Source organism: Lissotriton vulgaris, unplaced genomic scaffold (assembly GCF_964263255.1).
Source record: "Lissotriton vulgaris unplaced genomic scaffold, aLisVul1.2 SCAFFOLD_2145, whole genome shotgun sequence".
NCBI classification, from domain to species: Eukaryota; Metazoa; Chordata; class Amphibia; order Caudata; family Salamandridae; genus Lissotriton; species Lissotriton vulgaris.
Window position 1 is genome coordinate 96,113 of NW_028255453.1, and position 26,511 is coordinate 122,623.

Sequence of the window (26,511 nt, forward strand, 5' to 3'; positions counted from 1 at the left end):
TCCCCAGTGTGGGTTCTTATATGCTGAGTGAGACGGCTTTTTACACTGAAACATATCTGGCATTCGGAGCACTGATAAGGTTTTTCCCCAGTGTGGATTCTTATATGCTCAGTGAGACTGCTTTTTTGACTGAAACATATCTGGCATTCAGAGCACTGATAAGGTTTTTCCCCAGTGTGGATTCTTATATGCTGAGTGAGACTGCTTTTTGTACTGAAACATATGTGGCATTCAGAGCACTGATAAGGTTTTTCCCCAGTGTGGATTCTTATATGCTCAGTGAGATTGCTTTTTTGACTGAAACATATCTGGCATTCAGAGCACTGATAAGGTTTTTCCCCAGTGTGGATTCTTATATGCTGAGTGAGACTGCTTTTTGTACAGAAACATATGTGGCATTCAGAGCACTGATAAGGTTTTTCCCCAGTGTGGATTTTCACATGTTCAGTGAGATTGCATTTTTGACGGAAACATTTGTGGCATTCAGAGCACTGATAAGGTGTTTCCCCAGTGTGGGTTCTTATATGCACAGTGAGACTGCTTTTTTCACTGAAACATTTGTCGCATTCAGTGCACCGATAACGTTTTACCAAAGTGTGGGTCCTTGTATGTTTAGTGAGTCTCATTTTGTCACTGAAACATCTCTGGCATTTAGAGCACTGATAAGGTTTTTCCCCAGTGTGGAATCTCACATGTGCAGTTAGAAGTGATTTATGTTTGAAATGTTTTGGGCATTCAGAGCACTAATAACGTTTTTCCACAGAGTGGGTTAATTCATGTCGATATAGACTCGCTTTGATACTAAACCTTTTCTAGCATTCAGAGCACTGAAAAGGTTTTTCCCCAGTGTGGATTCTCATATGCTCAGTGAGATAAGATTTACGCCTGAAACTTTTTTGGCATACTTTGCACGGAGAGTGTTTTCACCCAGTGTGGATTCTCATATGCTCAGTGAGATAAGATTTACGCCTGAAACTTTTTGTCATACTTTGCACTGAGAGTGGTTATCCCCTGTGTGCATTCTGTCAAATTCTGAGAGATAAGATTTATGGCTGTATCGTTTTGGGCACAGGTAACTTTTTTCCCTAACTTCGGTTATTTTGCCTCAATTTTAGAGTCAGGCTTGTTTAGATAATGTTCAGCACTTATCTCTAAAACAAATTGTGTGTAATCTTCCCAACACTTGAATTGAGCCAAAAATGTCAGGAAGCAGTCCTGTAACACCTATTTTTCTAGCAGATAATAGTCTTTAGGTAATAGCCTCTCCGGCAGTAACTTAATTTGTGACTGAAGTTTTTCTCAAATGTATTTGTATAGGTTCTTAGCAATGCAGTAATAAGGTGTTAGTCTGATATTTAATGATTAAACTGATAAGTACCTTTTTGCACTGGTGTACTGGCAGTAACTGAGGGCGTTAGAGTACTATTGTGGATCATTAGTCGCAGAACATCAGTTACTTCTACCCTTTCTATGTTTGGGGTAAGGTTAAGGTTTGTAGTTCTGAGGATGAGGATTTATTTACATTAGCTATAGCGCAACGGTGCTCCATTAATCCATTTTTATATTTAACAGTTTTACATATCACTCCTGCACAACAGATAATGTTGAGGCGATTTACATAGAATTACAGAACAGTACACAATAAAAAGGAAACAATCTGAGATGGTCATTAACGCAATAAAGTGGTGAATTTTTAAGGTTTTCGCAAGAGTGAGCAGAGTGGGTCGTGGTTTTCTACCCCGAGGCAGATAGTCTCAAACTTGCATAACTGGTTAAAACGGTTGTTGAACAAAGGTGATTTTCCAATCTTTTGGTTGTAATGTGTCAGCTTCGGAGTCTTCATCAGCGTCTTTTCTTTGATGGTATCCAGAAGAAACCTTTAGTTGTAACTTTCTTTTATGCAGTGTGTGCTTCCTCTCTAGAATTACATGATGCTTTAGATGAACGTTATTCTGTCATGCTGAGGCAATTTGTCTTTCTGATAATATTTCAGATGAGGATGCTGAAGCAGTCTTTCTACATTATTTCTGATGCTGTGTGCACAGATATGGCTTTTCTCTGGGTTAATGAAATACAAAATTTGAGACTTCACTTACAGGTATAATACTTTCCTCGCCACACTTAGATTTTTGGAAATTGTTTAAACGTAGAATGCTGGGTGTCCTTCAGTTTTTCAAAATAATCCTTCTTATGGCACTGACACTCAGTTGCTTAGTGCTAAATCTTGCTTTCTTCGTCAGTAATTTCAATTACCTATAGTATTAAAATTAAATAGTTAATACATGTACATTTCCAAAAATATAATTTACGAGCCAAATCAATGCAGAATTTTGAATATGCTGAGCTGTTTTTCAGACAGAGCAGGGTGTAGAATGGTAGCATGAGAGTACTTGGATGTAGGAGTGAGGTTTTGTAGAATTTTCAACATTTTATTAAGCTCACAAAGGATACATGAACCCTATGGAGTTGCAACATAGAATCCCAAAGGCATATATGAAAGTCATATGGACTGGCACCAAACAGATATTAAAAAAATATATACTATTAATTAATTTGTAATGCAGATTTCTGGGAAGGGAATGACTCCTCCACGGACAACAGGCGTTTTCCCCTGCCCTGAGTTACCACCTACTTGTATCTAGCTTCCTGACTTTTGAGCTCTGGCCTCTGCCTCAAGCAAATCTATTGTGTGCTGCGAGGACTATGCCTAGACCTATCCCTCAACTATGGTCCAGAGTGTGAATCAAGAGCAATGAAATTAAGGCGTACTTTCATGTGTTCATTTTATTCCACCTGATCATTAGTTGTTGGGTTTTTCTGCACCTGGATTTACTGGGTGCAGAAAACCAGGACACAATCTTTTTCCAGACAGAAAACTTAGACTGAAAAGACGCATAAGACTCTGGGTGCAGCAGAAGCAGCCAAGACTTATGCTGGTTTTTTTCACTAACTGGGGGAAACACACTATTCTTCCCTCTGCTGGTGTTCACAGTTGTTGTCGGCCTGTGATTCGGTGTTGAGTGCAGAGCGTATCGATTAGAGCTGAGGGGCCGAGCCGAGGAGGAGTTGACGAGCAAGCGGAGCGGAGCCCAGGACGACTGCCAGGGTTTGTTTTGTGACCGGTTCCCGCTTCACCCGCGTCCTGTTATACGGGCGCTTTAAGTTCTACGGATCTGCGATGGAGCTAGGAACGGCCGCTGCCAGCACCGCAGTGCTAAGGCGCTGCTGGTGCTGCTCATGCGGTGGCTGCTGCAGGGCACCGAGGAGCACAGAGGAGCACAGAGGAGCCTTGGCCTGCCACCTGATTTATGTCAAAAATGTGTTAAATTTTTTTTTCCACAGTCCACAAGCAAAAATTACATCATCACTTGGTCCCACGCAGGGGATTAGAAAGCCTCAACAGAATTATAACAGGTGGACAAAGTGCATTGATCAATATAAATCAGCTCCTCCTCTTATTAGATAAGCCAAATGAAAGATACAGCTTCTAAGTGCCCCGGAGCTTAGAGAGAGAGATAAAAAAGAAAAAAAAGAAGATCATGCAACTTTGCTAAGCCAGCAGATAGGTCTAAAGAAAACTCAACGCCTTCTGTAACGGTAATTTCTCCAGGTTGCTCCACCGAGGTGTTGTATGCGGAATAGCCAAAAAGCGTGGACAAACTCATCCTAATATGGGATAAGTAATTATGAATCTAACAAGGAACAAAGAAAAAAAACAAATAAAAAACCACTTCCCGGCGTGGCTACCGGCCGAGAAAGATGGCTGCGTTCTAGCAGAGCTCCGTGACTGCAGGGCACTTTCCCCGACAATCCGCACAATAATCCTGACTTCAGCAGGCGCTGCTACAGCTGTATAAAAAACGGGAGATCTTGCGGTTCCCGGTGAAGCAATCCGCTACTCCAGACTCCTAAAACTCAAGCGGCTACGAGACAGTGCAACCGGGGCCTAACAGCACTACGGAAGCCGGGGACTAAAGTTTCACGGCGGCCCGGCATACAGATGACCAGACAAGAACTGCTCCTGGACACAGAATAAAGGCGGCGAAAACCAAAACGGAAGCGGCTGCGCGCACAGGACATCCTCGGACTACAAGGTACTGGCGACTGCTGGAGGAGGCAGCGAGGGGGCTCTGAGTGAAAACCCAACGTTACCGGGCAGGGACTGTGGACTGGGGACGCCGCAGTACGGCGGCACAAAATGGCAGCTTAATCCTGGAACCACCGGCCTCTCTGATACTGCCGCTGAGCACACCAGCCTGCTCACCTGCCCCACACGCAGCACTAGCTGCAAATTAGTGACACCAGCAGGCATTTTAAGGGGCATACCCTAGATAGCACTGTGCGAAGACATCCGGCGTTGTCTCACAAGCTTAGCGGGGGCTATAGGGATCAGTTCCACGGCTGAAAGACAGGAGCTAGAGGTACCACAGGCCGCTGGTTCTACACAGCGGACCAGCCCAGCGCAACGCAGGCCCACACGCATTACCGGAGTCACCAAGGAACACACTGTACAACACATCGAGGAACAGTTGGCAAACGGGGCTCTTCTCCTGTTCTCACGAATTTTTGGGTGCGTGTCCACTGCGATCAAGTACCATGACGGGCAGGGGGCCCAAGGTGCAACAGCCTCCGCGCTTGGAAAAATATGCCTATGTAAAAGAACCCCAGAATGGTCACCCGAAAGCAAAGCGCCACGCACATCATCCCAGACGACCAACCCGCATGGTGACGCCGAACAGGTCACCCTGAAAGACGTCATGGCGGCATTGCACACAAAGCAAACTTCAATGGGCACATTCTCCACCGATATCTCCCTGATAAGGGCGGACTTCTCCAAGTTGTCAGACCGTTTGATTGAGGTGGAAAAAGCTACATCGGGGCTAACTGACGACACGGTGGCCTTGAAACACAAAGTACAGAAACTGGAAGATGACAATCTGCTATTAAAGGCGATACTTGACGAACAGGAAGGCCACTCACGGCGCAACAACATACGCCTTTTGGGTGTACCGGAAACAACAGGGGGCCCTGCGTTGGACCTATTCGTAGAAGATTTGATCCAAACCAAGCTGCAACCAAAGGGCCTGTCAAATTATTTCTCAGTAGAACGTGCCCACCGGGTGCCAGGGGGGAAACCGAAACCAGGGGCACCACCGCGTTCAATCTTAGCGAGGATCTTCAACTTTCGCGACAGCGATGCCATCCTGCAGACAGCTCGAATGGCTCCACCAGTCAAAATTGACAACGCAGAGGTCACCTTCTATCCAGACTACACGACAGCGGTGGCACAATGACGACGAAATTTCACGGAAGTGAAAAGGGAACTCCGTTCTAGAGAATTCAAATACTCAATGCTCTTCCCAGCGAAGCTGCGTGTTGAAGCGGAGGGAAAAACCAGTTCTTTGAATCGCCTAAAGATGCGCAAGACTGGTTGGAGGGCTGGCGGCAGACAGGCAAACCCAGGAACCGGGATGAAAGACATAACCGATAAGGCGAATCGCCGGGACACCAGGGCCACGCCCATTGAAACAGGCCACTCCCCCTTTGACTACAAAAGCGCGCCCTCCTCGCCTGCGCTTGTTGTAAGTAGAGCTCTTGAGGCGGAAAGCCGAGAGCAGGACTTTTTTTAAAGATTACTTTTAAAAATTGTTATTGTGATACTGTGTTTTTAAAAAACAACTACAGTCTACCTCTTGGCTCCCCACGTGACTCCCTCCCCGCGCATCTGAGTCAGGCGCTGCAGCGGGTCGCAGGCGAATCGCCGGGACACCAGGGCCACGCCCATTGAAACAGGCCACGCCCCCTTTGACTACAAAAGCGCGTCCTCCTCGCCTGCACTTGTTGTAAGTAGAGCTCTTGAGGCGGAAAGCCGAGAGCAGGACTTTTTTAAAGATTACTTTAAAAAATTGTTATTGTGATACTGTGTTTTTAAAAAACAACTACAGTCTACCTCTTGGCTCCCCACGTGACTCCCTCCCCGCGCAGCCGAGTCAGGCGCTGCAGCGGGTCGCAGGCGAATCGCCGGGACACCAGGGCCACGCCCATTGAAACAGGCCACACCCCCCTTATCCCGTCATATAAGGATGTGCTGGTTTCGGAGGCGTAGCGGACGGGCGCAGCGGGCGCGCCGGCGGTGCGCCGAAGGCGCGCCAAAGGCAAGCCCGTCTGCGCCCGTCTGCGACCAGACGGGACCAGGGGCCACAAACCCTGGTTCCCCCACTCCTCAGCGCAGAATATACAGCTCGGCAGCCATACACAGCATAGGAAGCACAGCTGTTATCCAGTGCACCCATATCTATGCACCTACAGAGCTCCCCCCCCGCTGTCCGGACTGCAAACACTCCTTTCGCAACACCTCCCCGTCGGCCTCGGCACAGAAATATTGCATGTATGCGTTAAATTGCCGATCACTGCCAAAGCATAGCACACAAATTGCCATGCTGCTCGAGGAGCACAAGCCAGACGCGATTTTCTTGACAGAGACTTGGCTCACTGCTCAATCTGAGCCAGACATAGTCTCAGCCTTACCCGCTGGCTACCATATCTTTAGATTGGACAGACCTGAAGGGAGGTCTGGCTAATGTACTAAAGGACCAGTACCGTTGCCGTACTACAGCAGAGGCTATCCCTGAGTGCGAGAGTGTAGAATTCTGTATAGAGTTCAACGCTAATAGTTCATTCTCCGGCACTTTGATTTACCGCCCCCCTGAGCCAGCAAAATTGTTCCACAGGTCTCTCCCAGAGATTATAGCGAAAAGAATTCTATCTTCTGCCAATCATACTATTTTAGGGGACCTCAATCTCCATTTTAATTCTCCTTCAGACCACATTGCCAAGGAGCTAATAGATGACCTTGGAGCCCTTCAACTGTCCCAGCTGGTCACAGCCCCGACCCATGAAAAGGGCAATTTACTCGACCCAATTTTTAGCAATTGCATTGATCTGTCGGTCGACCAACCCACCCCCCTCCCAAGGTCGGACCATTTTTTTTATCCCGTTCACCTGGGTCACTTACAAAGCCCCCCAGTTACCCCCCCAAGTCACAACTAGGAGGAACTGGACAAAACTCCCCTTGGAATCCTGGATGCACAACCTGGACTCCACCCGTCCGCCACCCTGCCCAGACCCCAATGTGGCAAACGGAAATTATGTAGGTTGGATCACGAACTCGCTAGATACGATCCTCCCTCTTCGCAGATCCTCCTCTAAGAGAATGCAGAAATCAGCTCCCTGGTTCTCTGACATTCTAAGAGAGCTAACACGCCTTTGCAGGCAACGAGAGAGAGCCTGGCGTTTAGACTTTCTCCCGGAAAAAAAGGCATCCTACAAAGAGGTGATCAAAGCCTACAGAGAAGGGGTCAGGACGGCCCAGGCAACCTACTACTCTGACAAAATCCTGGAAGCTAAATCAAAGCCCAAGGAAATTTTCCAGATAATAAAACAATGCACGAGTGTCATTACTGCCCCCCCTCCGATCAAAACTCAGGACCAATGCAACGAGCTTGCGGAATTTTTCCACAATAAAGTTCTGAAAATCTACTCCACCTTCCCAACAGTAGCCACAACCCCGGATGCGACTGATCTACCCCCCCCCCCCTAGAATCCCGCTTTCCCCAGACCAGCCAACCCTTGAGCACTTCCCTCCTATGGACCTTGACACCCTTGGCAAAGTGGCACGCCAAGTTAAGTCGGGCTCTCCACGCGACCCAGCTCCACCAGAAGTCCTGATGCAGGCATGCGAAGCCACCCTGCCTGTAATCCTGGAGCTTCTAAACGCGTCTATATCCGCATGCTCAGTCCCCACAGCTTGGAAGCAAGCCATGGTGCGGGCGCTGTTGAAAAAACCCAACCTGGACCCTGATGATCACTCCAGCTACCGCCCCATCTCACTCCTCCCTTGGGCTAGCAAGGTGCTGGAGAAGTATATAAATGCCCAGCTGGTCCAGTTCCTAGAGAACCACTCCCTATTACATACGTCCCAGACAGGCTTCAGACCGAAGCATGGCACTGAAACCGCCTTATTAGCGGTCACCGAAGAATCCCGAAGGGTACTAGATCAGGGAGGATCAGTGGCAGTGATCCTCCTTGATCTAAGTGCTGCCTTCGATACGGTCAGCTATGCCACCTTGGTGAACCGTCTCTATGACATCGGAGTCTCAGGTGACGCATTAAGGTGGTTCGACTCCTTCCTGTCCGATAGATCTTTTCAGATCTTCGACGGTGACACAGTGTCATCCAGCAAACCTCTTAGCTGCGGAGTACCGCAGGGCTCTTCCCTGAGCCCTGTGCTATTTAATGTATACATGAGACCACTGGCTGGGGTCGTCGAACCGTACGGGATTAAAATCGTGTCGTACGCCGACGACACTCAGCTAGTGGTTTCATTGGCCCAAGAGAACAACAGACAATCCCCGGTAGGTATGCTGAAATGCTTAGAGGACGTCAAGGAGTGGATGACCAACTCCTCCCTCAAGTTGAACGGAGAAAAAACAGAGCTCATGCTTCTAGGCCCAGCCTCGCCAGTGCCTTTCACTTCTTGTGGCCCCGCGGTTTGGGCCTGTCCCCCACCCCCAAGGAAAGTGTCAAGAGCCTAGGAGTGTGGCTGGACAAAAAGCTCTCCTTCTCCACCCAGGCCACCAAGCTGTCCGCCACATGCTTTGGCCTACTCAGAACCTTGAGGAAGGTCCTCCCGCTTTTGCCTCTAGAAGCCAAAAAGGTGGCAGTACAAGGCCTCATCCAGTCCCGCTTGGACTCAAACAATGCCCTATACGTAGGGGGCCCTGAGATGACTCTCCGGAAGCTGCAGGTGGTACAAAACTGCGCAGCACGTACCCTGCTGCAGATTCTGCGAACCCAGTCAGCCAGACCTGGACTGAAAAGTCTACACTGGCTGCCAGTGAGGCAGAGAGTGGCATTTAAGGCGCTGTGCATTGCGCATCGGGCCTTCTGGAAGACGGGACCAGCAATTAATAACAACCTTGTCATCCCCTACCATCCAAACAGGAACCTCCGGTCCACAGAGGCTTTCCTGGCAGTTGTTCCCAGAGTGAAGAGAGGCAGGACCGGGGGTAGGCTGTTCTCGTTGAACACAGCCAAGCTCTGGAATGCTCTCCCCCTCTCACTTCGGTCCAACCCAGACCTGCTCTCATTCCGGAAAAACATGAAAACACTACTGTTTGCCAAATCCTCCGAGTCTTAACTCCTCTGCTCCGTCACATCTCTGCTTCATCTCAGCGCTTGGACGCCCGTGGGCAGCAACCGCGCTTAACAAATTTATTTTCATTTCATTTCATTTCATAATGGAAAAGACAGAAGCCCACAACAAACTGCATCACTGAAGCAACGCTATGACTTGGCTTTTTAAGGATAAAGTACCTCACAGGCTGCCACGCTTCACAACACCGCAGTAGGAGACTATGATTTGGACACGGCCCGAGATTGGGCGGTGAGCGCAGGGTGGTGGGTACTGTTACATTGACCTTCCTTACAATGGTTCGATTAAGGACGTGATACACAGGCAAGTTATGAAGACTCCTACAGGTAGGACCTACCGTGATGTTGGTAGCGCTGCATGGACATTGATGGGTGGGAAGGAGGCTATAACAGTCACGGTAGTCTCACCCTCACAAACACTACATTTTGTTCTGGGAAGTAAGCACTCTGCTCAGTTGGGGGTGGTGGATGGTTCTGTATCCGACGGGCAGGGAGGCAGGGTGGGGGGTTGGGATTTTGATAGCGATAAGTTTCAATTTGTTTTGGTCTCTGGTGAACAATGACCACTTTCTTCAGGGACTACAATTGTTTATCGGGGGCCATAATGAGCAATTGGAGATGGGGACAGTCACAGATCCGATGGGGGGGAGGGCAGGGTTTGGGATTAGGGGCCAAGGATTCTTGAAGCAACTTTTACAGTATTTACGTTTAATATGTTACGTTATTTCAAGGAACAAGTTTACGTGTCAACTATACAATCTATGCGCACACAGGGCAGGTCATGTACAGCAGGTATCAACAGTAGTCACTGACCATAGGATATACATATCAAGCACGACGTGACACCACATGAGGGGCAGGAGACCAACACTCAGTTACCACTTCAGCCGGGCCCCCGCTTGTCCATAATTTCGTGGAACGTGATTGGGTTGGGTCATAAAATTAAACGAGGGCTGGTCCTACAGTACCTGAAGCGCAAGGGGCCCTCGATTGTTCTACTCCAGGAAACACATTTGACAGGAACAATATGCAAGGCACTAGATAGATGGGGCTTTAAAATGGTAGCTCACGCGGAGTTCACATCTGGCTCTAGAGGGGTGGGAATCCTGGTCCATAAGAGCTCCACATTCATGATTAAGAACACTTGGACTGATGCACAGGGACGATTTGCGGTACTAACTGGGCAGTGGGAAGGTAGGTTGTATCACGTGCTCTCCGTTTATGTTCCCCCTACACTTCACAGGCAAGCATTTCAGGACCTCGGGAGGCTCCTGCTGGACCTTCCAGAGGGAGAACTGATCATGGGTTGATACTTTAATACAGTAATGGATCCGAACATCGACCGCCACCCGTCCAGGGAAGCAAGCCGCTCCAATCAAGCCCTGCAAGATTTCATACACGCAATGGGAGTGACTGACATTTGGCGACTTAAGCACCCAACAGAGCGTCAATACACATTTCTCTCAAGGGCACACAGGAGCCTCTCCTGAATAGATTATATATTGACATTGGGTATTACGCCTGAGAAAGTGAAACAGGTAGAGCATCTACCGAGGGGCATATCAGATCACTCTCCAGTCCAACTCATATACACCGCCTATATCCCTGGCAGACGGAGCATCTATCCGCTTTATCCTGGGTTCCTGAAAAATGCCAAGATTGCAAGGGACCTAGTTAAATCCACTACACAATACTTTGCAGAAAATGTTCAGTCAGTTCAATCCCCCAGCACATTATGGGAGACATATAAAACCGTTATTAGAGGGCAGGCCATCTCGACGATCACGAGACACAAACGCTCACAAAGAGAGACCATAGAAGAACTAGAGGAGGCCACCCAGCAAGCGGAGAAAGCTCACGCCGCAGACCCCACTGAGGTTACGGCACACGCTGTGGCGCTGGCTAGCCAAGAATTATGCATGGGAAACAGCAAGGCCAAAAGTACCAATACCTTCCACAGAATTTACGAATTGGGAGACAAAACAGGTAAAATGCTGGCATGGATAGAAAAACGCGAAAAAGCAAGTAGATGGATAGCACAAATTTGTCTAAAGGACGGTACTCTCACAACAGACCCCGAACGTATTGTCGAACAGTTAGCTACGCATTTTGAAACAATATACACACCGCAGGCGGTAACCACAATAGAAGACAATACACATTTCTTGCAAGACATTAGGATGCCTACGCTTTCCCTGGAAGCCAGGGAAGACCTAGATGCTGACCTCTCGTCGGAAACACAGGGAAAGCAATGGGTCCAAACGGGCTACCAGTAGAGCTGTACAAAAAAGTGGCAGGTCTGATCACACCTACCTTACTTAACATGTACAATGACTGCCTGGAGGATGGCAGGCTGCCACGGGATCAGCGAATAGCCACAATTGTGGCAGTGCACAAACCGGGCAAACCTGCGCATTTGGCAGCCTCTTACCACCCAATATCGCTAATGAATGCGGAAGCCAAAATACTGGCCAAAGCGTTGGCACTCCGACTACAGCCACACCTCATGGACTTAGTTCACCCGGACCAATCAGGGTTCATGCCGGGACGTAACACCTCCCTTAATCTACGGAGGGTGCATGCCGTTATAGCCCGTACACCAGAGATACTGAAAGATGCAGCCATCCTTTCCTTGGACGCCACTATGGCCTTCGATTTAGTGGAATGGCCGTTCCTCTTTAGGGTACTTCGGAAGCTGGGACTTGGCCTGAAATTCTGTGCATTGATACAACTTTTATATACGGAACCCCTCGCGCAAGTAGTAGCAAACGGAAGAATATCAAGAGAATTCAAACTAGGAAGGGGTACCAGGCAGAGATGTCCGCTGTTGCCGCTGCTATTCGCCCTAGTGCTGGTACCGCTCGCTGCATGGATCAGGCAGGACGTCTCCATTCATGAAATGAGATGGGAGGAGGACTGGGAGGATCGTATCTCGCTATATGCGGATGACGTGCTCGTATATTTAACATCCCCGACGAGATCATTAGTGTTCCTACTAGACATTTTTACTGCATACGGGAAAGTATCCGGCTACACTATTAACTGGACGAAATCGCTACTCTATGTATTACACGGGCCTACACCCAAAATCCCGGCGGGATGCGAACTGCAGATCGTGACCAGAGGTTTCAAGTACTTAGGAATATATGTCACCCCATCAGAGTCCATATTCATGGAAGAAAATTTAATGAGGCCTCTGGAACGACTCCAAGCGGACATAAAACACTGGAGATCCCTCACGGTGACGCTCCTGGATAGAGATGCACTATTTAAAATGCTAGCCCTTCCGAGATTCCTACATGCCCTACAAAATACCCCATTTCCTGTCCCCCCTAAGTATTTCAAATCCATTGAAGCGGAAGTAACAACCCTATTGTGGGACGGTAAACCCCCCCAGATAGCACAACACAAACTGGTCCGGAGTTGGTATAATAATAATAATAATAATAATACAGATGCTTGTAGAGTGCGAACAGCTACCTCTGGGGAGGTGTCCCGGCGTATGACAGTGGTATTGCTCTACCGAATGTTAAACTCTACTACTGGGCATCACAGCTGGTGACAATAAATCAATGGTTGCACGTCCCACAGGACGAACCAGCATACAGGTTGGATCGGAGCCTCCTGCTGGCAGACCGACTGATAAGGGCGCTTTACACCAACGGAAAACAGGAAGGACTTACAGGACCAAGGGCACACACAACTAAAATATGGCACGCCGCACAGAGGGCCTTGGGATGGGAAGGGAGTGTTGACACAAGCCACTCCCCTCTGGGACACGAGAAAACTGGGCATACTGGCGAACACAAATGGATTCAAAGAATGGGACCTAATTGGTATCTCTAAAATAGGCGACCTATGGGCGAAAGGAGAGATAATATCATTTGAAAACTTGCAAGCGAGGTATAAGATGGCAGACTCGGACCGATTCCGTTACATACAGATACGACACGCATTACAAAGTGCAATTCCCCCAGAGACCAAATTGGTGGAATCCTCCCCTCTGGAGGATAGGCTCCTCACGGACTACATGGAACTAAAGGCAACCTCCTACACATACAAGAAACTGATCTATAATCAACCAGATCCCCTGATAGCACTAAAGGGAAAATGGGAGACTGAATTGGGAGATATCGAGGAATATGATTGGATGGACGCCCTAGCATCAGCCCGAGAGGCAGCGATCTCATCCCCACTTAAACTCATTCAACTGAAAATATTACACCGAACATATTATCCTCGCATCACGATATTTAAGCTGGGACACACACCAGATCACCTTTGCCTCAGAGGGTGTGGAGGTATTGGAACATTTTACCATATAATATGGGAATGCCCTATCATAAACCGCTATTGGTCAAGAGTATTAGCGATAATTTCAGAGGTGGGAGGAGCAGAAGTTCCCTGTGATCCCAGGTGTTGCCTCCTCAATATCTGGCAGCCCACCGACTTAAACCTAGCCTTACAGAACTGGGCTACATTGGGGCGACAATCGTGAAGCGAAACATAGCAAAATACTGGGGCTCCGCAATAACACCTACACGTACACAATGGTGTCTGAGAGGGCAGTTTACACGCACAGGGGCTGTCCCAAGAAATGGACTAGAATATGGGGTAAATGGAACAAATTCCGTGGGAACATATGTGATTCTCCTTTACAGATCCCCTCCCCAGAGGTCAGTCCCTAACTACACATGTACACGAAAGGGCTCGGCATGCAATAGCACGGCATGACAGTTACACACGTACAGCTGATGTGTGATGATACCACAGGCTACCCTTTATTGTAACTCAAGGAGTCCCTAAATAATCATGACATGTACCTATGCACTGTACTCTGCTTATTGGGCTTTATGTCACCAATGCTAAAATCAATTGATTAGCTGTACGATTTTACTGCCTGTATGAAACTGTCTTGACACAATAAAGGTTTTTGAAAATGTAAAAAAAAAAAAAACACTTCCCACCCCACCCATGGTGGCGGCGTGTTCATACTAACGTGAGGTTGGTCGACACTGGGATTGTGATCAAAACTGGAAGAGATGGCGGGCTCTGATGGTGGAGGGACACACCGCAGACGGACGGCCCTGGGAGAGGAAGGAGACAAGGGGGCCCCATTTAAATTCGAAATTCTTATCATTATCCCTGAAAATATCAGCCATACGTTCTAGGCTAAGCAGACTCCAAAGACGAGAGTGCCATAGGGATATAGCTGGAGCCTCCCTTCTCTTCCAGGCGGCTGCCACGGTGACCTTAGCTGCCCCACACGCACCACTCTTAAAGTATGGGACTCAATTCCGGGCGACGACAGGTGGACTTCCTTTCCATCCCCATTCACTCCAATCCATTTCAATCCAGCTTTCCCCCCGGCCCAACATGAGGGACCCTTTGATGCCGGGAGAAGGGGAGGCTGCTTAGCTCTAATACATTTGTTCCACAATTTTGATTCCCTTACTTTTGATCAATGTCAAAGGGACTTTGTATTGAAGAACACGGAAAGATATCAGTATATCCAATTAATGCACTGGGCCCTCACACCTCAGATACGGGAGGCTGCCACTTGACCTCTCACAAAATTTGAGGCCTTTCCACCAAGACTGCTAACATGAAAGGGATGATCTCATTTATCTATAGCTTCCTCCTTAAAACAGTGCTTTCCCCACGCCCCGGTATATGTCTATGTGGGAATACTTAATTCACCGTCCTATTTCCGATGAGGAATGGACGCATCTATGGTCCGACATCGCACGCTTCAATCATTCCTCAGAACTCAGGGAACGGCCGTCTGATTTTACGTATACACCAATCATTGAGGAGAGCAGAGCTGAGCAGAGGAGTGGAGGGAAGTGCCTACATCTGCCGTCTGTAGGTGGACTGGCTCTGGATCCCGCTCCTGCTCCTGAACGATTTCCAGCATTCTTCCTTGTACTCTTGACAGCGATGAATAGCAACGAACAAGCAATGAACAGTGAGTGGTGAGTGGCAAGAGGTGTGTGGCATGAGGCGAGTAGTTAAGGTTGATCGGTCCGTAAGTCACTGAGCCATGTCAGTCTGTAATAAGTCTGTAATACAAAATCTGAGAAATTATGCAAAGGGGAAAGTGACAATAGACTTTGACCCTGTTGAAGAACCCCTCGACCCCTTAATTACTCTGCATGCCTAGACTACAGCCCTACCTGGAGCCCGGATATTAATCAATTGATTAATGAATTAGTTAATTAAATAAGTAACCAGCAGCACCGGCGGATTCTGTACTGAGGTGGGCTTTGGGGGTGTTTTCCTTGGAGGTGTTTGGAGGTGTTTTTGTCCAATCAAAGCACCCTTTGGTCTTGTCACTGGCCCGTTTGATTCTCTGAAAGAAGCAAGACTTCTTCACCTTGGAGGGTGTATTATGAGGTCAGGAAAGTATTGGCCACCTTTCCCTCCTATCAAAAGGAAAAGAAAAATACAACAAACACTAATATTAGATATGTTTAAAATAAAACAGACAGGTGACATACAGTCCTTTAAATCATCTAAGGTTCATACATTTGGGAAACTGGGAAAGTCGCCGTCAAAGTTTGATTTTATGAAAGATCCACCTGGTGCTATGCTAACATTGCTAACTAACCCATGTGATCTTCAAACTCCAATTAAACCACTAAGTAGAAAAAATATTATATCCCCTAAGCAAGGAGTAAGTGAACTAGGCCACCCTGAGTCTGAAACTGAAGTCGAACGAATGTCAAATTCAACTAAGGACCAAGTCAACCATTGGGGTCAAATAACGGACCTAGAGATGTTAACTATTCCACTTACTGGTCGTTCACAACAAGAGGACCCAAAATGCACAAATCTAACAATGTGAGATACTCAGCAATTACTACTAACTAAGCAGCCAACGCCAATAGAAGAGCTAACGGTATAGGGGAACCGTCTAATTTGGGACAAATAAATCAACGAGAGCAAGAAGCTTCAAATGAACTAAATGGTGGGGTGAAAATCATAAGGGAAGCCAATACCCTACTGAAATCGGATCTTACTCTGTCTAAAATAAATACAGTTAAAAAACAGGACCAGCCGAAATGTAATCAAAATAAAGGATCTCAAATTAATAAGGACAAATACAACAGCAACCCAGAAACTCTGCAGCGTTGGAGTACTCCGTATCAAAAAGACGTTTTGAATAGTAGTCCACAATTCATTAATTCTTGTGATGAGGGACATGATTTTCAAGGACCACAAAAAGAGGAGTATAAGGACCTATCATTCATAAATGGGCAACACCATAACCCAGGTACTCAGGTACCAGGAAGAAGGAACGCAGGAGCAATTTGGGATTTATTCTTCAAAACCTCGCAATTAATTCTGGAAGCTTTAACATATAAGTCCAACAAAAAGGAGGTCCAAATAGATCTCTTGAGTGCTACGGCATCCTCTGTTGCCGGAACTGAGCAGAAGATAAAAACACAAAATAATCTAATAGTAAGGGCACAATCTCAGCCAATATCTACATATGCAGAGTGTTGGACAGGCCTCGTGCACGGGCCGCTCCCTCCCCGCATAGGAAGACCCGAACACCGGCTCTCCCAGTGTCACCAGAAGAACCACCCCGACAACCCGCAGAAGCAACCTGCAACCCGTCCCCAATGGGACGCCTGCTCCCGAACACCACGACATCAGCCGGCCCGGGCCACCTTCAGCAGCAATGCCCCGGCTCCGCCGCCATCTTGGACACTGCACCACGAGGCCGCGTGGCCTCAGCTCGACCCCAACCCAGGGCCTGACCAGGCCCCGACATCGAGGCACCACCATCCACCCAGGAGGTGAAGAGACCACTTGGCAGGTCAATGGGAGAAAGGAGTGTCGATGGCTCTCCCCCGCCAGGTGCCGATCGCCCCCATCTCCCCGGGCGCTGGCTCCACCCCCCTGCTGGGTGTCTGGACTCCCTCATCCCGGACCTCCCGACCTCCAAGCGCGAGGGTCCGGAAATCAAAGGAGGCCAGACCTATAACTGGGGCAGCTCCAGAGCAGGAAGGCAGTTGTATCCTGGAGTCGAGAGACACCTTGAAGAACTCATCCTTGACGGACTGCTGGCGCTGCCGCAGCCCTGCCTTGTGAATCATCGATCCTGCCTGCTGGCGCTGCCGTGGCCCTCTGCAACCTACACCTTCGTCGGGACCTGCTGGCGCTGCCGCGGCCCATCCTTGTGAACCATCGTTCCTGCCTGCTGGCGCTGCCGCGGCCCTCTGAAACCTACACCTTCGTCGGGACCTGCTGGCGCTGCCGCGGCCCATCCTTGTGAACCATCGTCGGGACCTGCTGGCGCTGCCGCGGCCCATCCTTGTGAACCATCGTCGGGACCTGCTGGCGCTGCCGCGGCCCATCCTTGTGAACCATCGCTCCTGCCTGCTGCTGAGACTTGTCATCCTAGCCGGCTGGCGCTGCCGCGGCCCGACCTTCCAGAACTCCGAGCTCGAGGATTGTGAGCTACCCATCTTGCCACCCCGTACCAGACCGGTACCAAGACTGTCCCGCTACCCTTTTCCCCCTCAGAGACTAGAATAGAGAGGACCCTCGTGTCCCGACCTCACTGTACCGTTAATACCTCTGCTTTAAGAATCGTATATAAAGAGTGTTGACCTCATCCTTGTGTGGTGTCCATCTGTTGGGGGGAAGTTACTTGTCTGTACGATCGCTGGAGACGGCCCTCACCGGAGGCCTCTCCCCCTGTCCTCGGCCGACCCTCCAGGTCCCCGTCTAACATTGGTGGCCAGCGGCGCGATCCGAACCAACGTGTAATCGTACAGAGAGTAACTCACCCCACGACTCAACCACAATGACAACCAAAGAGAGCGGATCCACAGGAAAATTCCAGATGGAGAAATTAGAAGAATACAACCACAGAGAACTGAAACAATTTTGCATGGAACTAGGCATTGCTACCACAGGACTGAGCACGAAAGAGGACTTCAAACACACCCTGGAATCTTGGGCGGAGACGGTTACGACCGTACCCCAAAACCAAAACACCGAGACGCCAGAAACAAGCACCACTCCGGCAGAAGGAAGGAGATCGGGTCTCTCCCCGGAGGAGATCCGAGAACGAGAGAAAAGCAGACTCCATGAATTAGAGTTGGCACGACTTCGGTTGGACGGAGAACTGAAATTGGCCGAACAGAAGATAACATTGGAACACTTGCGGCTCCGAGAGGAGCAGGAAGAGAAGCAAAAACAGAGAGAGTTAGAAGAGAAAAAACTGGCCTACGAACATGAGCGCAACCTAGCCGAAATAGAGCTTCGGAAACAAAATAAAGACCTTGGGGTGCCCGAGCGCCCGAACACTCCGGGCCCTGCAGACCCTAAAGTCCACATCCCCAAGGATGTCGTCCGAGAATATTATAAGAATGACGATATCCAGCAGTGGTTCAAGGCCTACGAAATAGCCATGACCTCCCACCGGATTTCTCGAAGTGACTGGGGAGCCGGGTTATGGGGGAGGTTCGTCAACGAAGGGCGCGACACCCTGCTGCAACTGCCGGACCATCAGATGACGTCCTACGACCACATGAAGGCAGCCCTCCTCACTCGATACGGACTCACGCCCGAGATGTACCGCCAGCGGTTCCGCGACTGCAAACGGATCCCGGGTACAACTTGGGTAGAGTACGTGAACTTTTTCAGCTGAGCATTCGAGGGGTGGATCAAGGGCAGCCAGGTAACCACCTACGAGCAACTCTTTAACCTCATTGTGTGGGAGCACCTCTCCAACAATTGCTTCGTCGAGCTCAGGCAGCACCTCCTCGACAGCAAACTGACTGAACCTCGGCAGCTCGCCGCCGAAGCTGACCGGTGGGAAAGCACTTGAGTTTCCCGAAGTGGGCCCAGCGAGCCAAACAGAACCAACCAAGGTCCCCATCGCCCCCGAGGAGGAGGAGGCCAGGGAGGGGGCCGAGACGCCGCCCCGGCGGCTCCCGCCAGCAACACCCCGCCCCCGGCCGGCAGAGGAAACCCCCCGATGCGTCCGGGGTTCCGAGCCAACGTTACTTGCCACCGGTGCCAGCGGACCGGCCACTATGCCAACGACCCTAATTGCCCGAAGAACCAGAATCCTATACCTCGCCAGGTCGCTGCCGCCACCCTGGGAGAAGAGCAAGCCCCAGAGGATTATGAAGAATACGAACAGGAACAGCCCGAGTGGGAACCAGCCGCCATGTCCCTGGTCTGCCTAGGGGAAAGAGACATGATTCCGCGGGCTCCCCTACCCGCCAATACGAGAAAATACAGCCAGTGGGTAAACATAAATGGGCGCAAGGCCGAAGCCCTACGCGACACCGGGGCCAGTGTGACGGCGGTCCGCTGTCATCTGGTAACCCCGGAGCAGATCCTGCCAAACGTCCTTTGCCCCGTCCGATCAGCCGACAACTCAGAAAGCCTGTGTCGGATGGCCTGAGTCCCCTTCGAGTGGGGAGGAGTGTCCGGAATGCTGAAGGTGACTGTCTGCGATGATGCCCCAGTGGACTGCCTCCTGGGGAACGACCTCGAAAGTTCCCCCTGGGCAGCAGTCGAAAGAAGAGAGCACCTGGGGATGTTGGGCCTCCCTGAATGGGCCTGCATAACGACCCGGTCCATGGCCGCCTGCGCCATCTCCAGTCCCGAAGAACCCGAATGGCCAGAGCCTCCTCCCCCGATCGTCCCGGAGGGAGACGCCCTAAGTGCCAATCTCCCAGAACAAAACAGAGAAGAGCCCGTGCAACTCCAGGACCTTCCAGAACTGGCTCAGTGGCGACAGGAAGGTGGTCCCACCCAAGAACAATTCCGACAAGAACAGAAGACCTGTCCCTCCCTCGAGGGACTCAGGCAGCAAGCCCTCGCCCAGAGCGCAGGAGACACCGCGGGGGCACACTGGATTTATTGGGACAATGACCTGCTCTACAGCGAGCAAAGAATTGCGGAGCTGGGGGCCAGTCGGGTGCTGGTGGTGCCCCTCCGCTTCCGAAACTTCCTTTTGAACTTAGCGCACAATGTCCCTCTTGCTGGTCACTTGGGACAAGACAAAACTTACAACCGCCTGGTAACACACTTTTACTGGCCCAAAATGCGAAATGATGTCTCCAACCACTGCCGGGCCTGCCCCACCTGCCAGGCCAGCGGGAAGAGCGGCCGAAAGATTAAAGCACCCTTGCAACCCTTTCCCGTCGTCACCACCCCATTCGAACGGGTGGGAATAGACATTGTGGGGCCCCTAGACCCCCGAACGGCCCAGGGGCACCGGTTCATCCTAGTCCTGGTGGACCACGCCACCCGGTACCCCGAGGCCATTCCTCTTCGAACTGTGACAGCACCCGTGGTAGGCCGAGCCCTGATGGGGATCTTCTCTCGAGTGGGCTTCCCCCGGGAGGTCGTCAGCGACAGGGGCACAAACTTTATCTCAAAATACATGAGGTCTCTCTGGCAACAGTGTGGGGTCACCTACCACTTCACGACCCCTTATCACCCACAAGGAAACGGACTGGTCGAGCGGTTTAACCGTACCCTCAAGGGAATGATCATGGGCCTGGAAGAACCCCTACGTCGCCAATGGGACGTGCTGCTCCCGTGCCTCCTCTTCGCCTATCGAGAAGTTCCCCAGAAATCCCTCGGCTTCAGCCCATTCGAGCTCCTGTATGGACACCCCGTCCGGGGCCCCCTCAGCCTGGTCAAGGAAGGATGGGAGATGGCCCCCCAGAAGACCCCTCCGGACGTGTACAAGTATCTCCTGACCCTCCGCAACCAGACCTGGCGATTTAGGGAACTCGCCAAAGCCAACCTTGAGGCCAGTCAGGAGGACATGAAGAAATGGTACGATCAACATGCCTCCTCCATCGAGTTCGAACCAGGCCAGCAAGTATGGGTGATGTCTTCAGTCGAACCTTGTGCCCTGCAAGACAAGTGGACAGGACCCTTCCAAGTGATAGAGCGCAAGGGTCCTGTCACCTACCTAATAGACATGGAGTCCCCCCGGAACCCGCTCCGAGTCCTCCACGCAAACAGACTCAAACCCCACTTCGTACGCTCGGAGCTCAGCCTACTAATGGCAACAGATAGTGGGACAGAAGAAGACTCCGAGCCCCTCCGGACCTACTGAGGACCCGTGAAAAAGATGGCTCCGTGGACGGGGTCAGACTCTCCGAGGCCTTGTCCCCGGAACAACACCAAGACTGCCGGGCTCTCCTGCTGCAATTTTCGGACCTGTTCTCCCTCACCCCAGGGTTCACCCCCTGGTGCCTTCATGACGTGGACACTGGGGATAGTCCGCCTATTCGACACAGGGCGTACCGAGTGCCAGATAGGGTGCGCACCTGCATCCAGGACGAAGTCTCCAAAATGCTGGCGCTAGGAATGATCGAGCCCTCCGACAGCCCCTGGGCCAGCCCAGTCGTACTGGTCCCCAAGGCTGCCGCCCCGGGCGCACCCCCGAGCTCCGGTTCTGTGTAGACTATCGGGGCCTGAACGCTGTTACCCGAACCGATGCTCACCCCATCCCCCGGGCGGATGAGCTGATTGACCGCATGGGGGCCGCCCGCTACCTGAGCATCTTCGACCTAACAGCGGGCTACTGGCAGATCGGCCTCACCCCCAGAGCCCAAGAGCGATCCGCCTTCTCCACCCCGGATGGCCACTACCACTTCAACGTGATGCCATTCGGCATGAAAAACGCCCCAGCTACTTTCCAACGACTCGTGAGCCAGGTATTGGCGGGCCTCGAAGAATTCAGCGCCGCCTACCTGGACGATATCGCTGTGTACAGTCGTCACTGGGCCGACCACCTTCACCACCTCAGAGAAGTCCTGCACGCCCTCCAGCGGGCCGGCCTCACCATCAAAGCCAGCAAATGTCAGATCGGCCAGGGGTCCGTGACCTATCTCGGACACCAAGTGGGGAGCGGTCTGGTGGCCCCCCTTCAGCTCAAGATCGCTGCCATCCAGTCCTGGCAACCTCCTGTCACCCAAACCGAGGTCCGAGCCTTCCTAGGGCTCACCGGATACTACCGGCGGTTTGTAAAAGACTATAGCATCATCGTGGGGCCCCTCACAGAACTCACCTCCAAGAAAACCCCCAAAACCGTCAACTGGACTCCGGACTGTCAAGCGGCCTTCGAGAAGTTGAAGGCCGCCATGTGCACCGCCTCCGTGCTCCAGGCCCCCGACTACAGCCGGGAATTCATCGTCCAGACGGACGCCTCCGATCATGGCGTTGGGGCAGTACTCTCGCAACTCAACGCTGAGGGAGTCGACCAGCCAGTGGCCTTCATCAGCCGACGCTTGCTGGCCCGAGAGCAGCGCTGGAGCACCATCGAGCGGGAGGTCTTCGCAGTAGTATGGGCCCTCAAGAAGCTCCGGCCCTACCTCTTCGGTACCCATTTCAGGGTACAAACAGACCATAGACCCCTGCAATGGCTGATGCAGATGCGGGGGGAGAACCCAAAACTGTTGCGATGGTCCATCTCCCTGCAGGGGATGGACTTCACTGTGGAGCATCGCCCTGGCCAAGACCACGCCAACGCAGACGGCCTGTCACGCTTTTTCCGCCTCGGCGAGGAGAGTACCCAAGAAGATGGGTGACTCTCCCTGCCTTCAGCTGGGGGGGACACATGTGGGACAGGCCTCGTGCACGGGCCGCTCCCTCCCAGCATAAGAAGACCCGAACACCGGCTCTCCCAGTGTCACCCTGACAACCCGCAGAAACAACCTGCAACCCGTCCCCAACGGGACGCCTGCTCCCGAACACCACGACATCGGCCGGCCCGGGCCACCTTCAGCAGCAATGCCCCGGCTCCGCCGCCATCTTGGACACTGCACCACGAGGCCGCGTGGCCTCAGCTCGACCCCAACCCAGGGCCTGGCCAGGCCCCGACATCGAGGCACCACCATCCACCCAGGAGGTGAAGAGACCACTTGGCAGGTCAATGGGAGAAAGGAGTGTCAATGGCTCTCCCCCGCCAGGTGCCGATCGCCCCCAGCCTCCCCGGGCGCTGGCTCCACCCCCCCTGCTGCGTGTCTGGACTCCCTCATCCCGGACCTCCCGACCTCCAAGCGCGAGAGTCTGGACATCAAAGGAGGCCAGACCTATAACTGGGGAAGCTCCAGAGCAGGAAGGCAGTTGTATCCTGGAGTCAAGAGACACCTTGAAGAACTCATCCTTGACGGACTGCTGGCGCTGCCGCAGGCCTGCCTTGTGAATCATCGATCCTGCCTGCTGGCGCTGCCGCGGCCCTCTGCAACCTACACCTTCGTCGGGACCTGCTGGCGCTGCCGCGGCCCATCCTTGTGAACCATCGTTCCTGCCTGCTGGCGCTGCCGCGGCCCTCTGCAACCTACACCTTCGTCGGGACCTGCTGGCGCTGCCGCGGCCCATCCTTGTGAACCATCGTCGGGACCTGCTGGCGCTGCCGCGGCCCATCCTTGTGAACCATCGCTCCTGCCTGCTGGCGCTGCCGCGGCCCTTCTCAAGTGAGACTTGTCATCCTAGCCTGCCGCGGCCCGACCTTCCAGAACTCCGAGCTCGAGGATTGTGAGCTACCCATCTTGCCACCCCGTACCAGACCGGTACCAAGACTGTCCCGCTACCCTTTTCCCCCTCAGAGACTAGAATAGAGAGGACCCTCGTGTCCCGACCTCACTGTACCGTTAATACCTCTGCTTTAAGAATCGTATATAAAGAGTGTTGACCTCATCCTTGTGTGGTGTCCATCTGTGGGGGGGAAGTTACTTGTCTGTACGATCGCTGGAGACGGCCCTCGCCGGAGGCCTCTCCCCCTGTCCTCGGCCGACCCTCCAGGTCCCCGTCTAACACAGAGTGTAGTTGTGCCCCACTAATTAACAAACTGGCTACCATTCCGGATATTTTAATAACAATAATTGACGATGTAAAAGGGAATTTTCCTAATGTGGGAATTCAACCCATCAAGACCGACTGCCCCTCTAAAGATACAATAAAATGTAAAGACAATACTGTTGTTGTTAAAGAAAAAATAGATGATAAAACAAAAGATCAAGAAGTGATAAACCTATGCTCGACACAATCAACAATGACAGACGCAGATCCGGAAGTTTAACTATTAAAAAGTCAGAGGAAAAAACAATGGAAAGCAAGAAATAAAGCTTCTAAAAGTATAAAAAAATACAAATGCACCAGATATAGTGAGATTGAACACTGGAAACAACCATGACCAAATATCATATTGTGAAGGTGAGGGTAAACAAAGGTCTCCAACAAATCCCTTTTACCCCCTATTTAATAAAGATCTATCGGAGGTACAAGCAGTTATGAAAAATAAATGCCTAAACAAGCAAGCTGATAGTATAAAAATTATAAGAGTATGTCGTATGATTTCCCGAACCAGGGGGATAAGGTTTTCCTGAGGGTGGCTGACATATAGGATGACGTCATCCGCATACATTTAGACCAGGAGAGAGCGGGAAGAGAAAACAATGCCCCTGTGTGTATGGTGCTGCCGTAGCCTGGCAGCCAGGGGCTCTATGGCGATTGCAAAAATCATGGGCGATAACGGACACCCCAGTCGAGTGCCACGGGCAATGTTGAATGGGTCGGATACCTGACCATTAATGCGGAGACGTGCGGAGGAACTGGTGTAAAGCAGTTTGATATTATGCAGAAAGTGAGCGCTCAAACCCATACGCAGTAGAATGCAGCGGGGACGCCGTAATGACGCCGGAGTTACGCCAGAGTTCAGCCCGTCTGTGCCCGTCCGGGCCCGGACGGGCCTAGGGCTTGTCACTATGCCCATCTCCTCGGCGCCACCTACCAATAGGTATCATTATGAGAGGGAGGCTCTCCTGTCCTATCGTCCGTCCCACCCATCCACCTGCTGTTTCGCACTAGAGGTAACTACTCCATTCCTGCCGTGCAGAGCCTGTATTACCGGTCATAATTCTGTGGCTGTGAAGTCTGCTCTTTCCATGGCGCTATTGAACTGCAGGTCATTGCAGAGTCACGCCACTGAGATTAACTCTCTCATTCTGGACCACAAGCTCGATGTGCTGTTTCTCACCGAGACCTGGCTTTCCCCAAGCTCGGGCCCTGATATGGTCAGAGCACTCCCTCCAGGCTATCTTATATCCCACCTAGACAGACCTGTGGGGAGGGGAGGAGGAGTTGCTATCCTCTTTAGAGACACGCTTGCTTGTAAGGTTCAGAACGGAGGGGTGGCTGATTGTGAGAGCTGTCAGTTCACCCTCCGTTTGTCATCTACGGTGTCTCTGACGGGCCTGTTGATTTATCGCCCGCCTGGCTCTCTGGGAAATTTCCCCAATTCCTTCCTTGAAACAACGACTCTTCTTGCTTCCTCAGCCACCAATTTTGTGGCTCTTGGGGATTTTAATATCCATCTGGACGACCCCTCTAACGCCCCGGGAGTAGATCTGTTGGATGATCTCAAAGCGTTTGGAATCACTCTGGCCAACCCTGGGGCGACCCATGAGAAGGGTCACCTGCTTGACCCCATTTTCTCTAACCTGGGCCACTTTATTCCATCTCCGGCGCTGCCCCTGCCCTGGACAGACCATTTCTTGGTGTCCGCAGTGTGGCAATTTGATAATCTAGCTGCAATGGTCCCAAGGGTCCACACTTTGGAAAGAGCCTGGTCGAGGCTCTCGATTGACACCTGGTCGGCACATCTGGAGGCAACGCGGCCCCCTCCTGGTCCTAACCCGTTAGTCGCGGAAGCGAATGTACACACTTGGCTTACGGACTCGTTAGATATCCTTCTTCCCAAAAAGAAACAACTTATGAAGGGGAAGAGAGTGGGTTCGGCGCTGTGGTATACGCCTGAATTGAGGTCCCTAAGGAAGGGATGCAAGAGGCTAGAGCGGTCTTGGAGGAAGGACTGGTGTGAAACGAAGCGGAAGGAGTATCGGGAGGCCCTGAGTATATACAAATCCGCCATTCGTGCGGCAAAATCTGGATTCTTTGAAGAGAGAATAGGCTCCGCGGCCAACTCTTCTAAAGAATCATTCAGAGTTATCAAGGAATTACTGAACATCCCCGAACCACAGATCATCCATGAGGACCCACGCAAAAAATGCACAGAACTGGCGTCCTTTTTTAAAACAAAAATTGATAATATACTGGCTTCCCTTCCCCGCCCCGGTGAGGTATCTTCCCCGGGTGATATTCCTGGTCCGCAGGGTAGGATGCGATCAGTGGAGCTGACCTCCTTTGGTACTGTTACCATGGAGGAAGTTCTCTTGATTTTGAGGACCATGAAGAGTGGCTCCCCGAAAGATCCGGTACCTGTTAAATATCTAAAACAGGTGG

The 26,511-nt window shown here is 51.2% G+C and overlaps 1 long non-coding RNA gene across 1 annotated transcript in view; it reads right to left on the bottom strand.

Annotated features, from left to right (window-relative positions):
• Nucleotides 1-2,154: 2,154 nt before the first annotated feature.
• Nucleotides 2,155-26,511, bottom strand: part of LOC147659117 (uncharacterized) — a 61,451-nt gene continuing 37,094 nt past the window's right edge. Inside the window, exon 3 of the long non-coding RNA XR_015307315.1 lies at nt 2,155-2,253. This is a non-coding gene — a long non-coding RNA (uncharacterized LOC147659117). The remainder of the gene's footprint in view (nt 2,254-26,511) is intronic.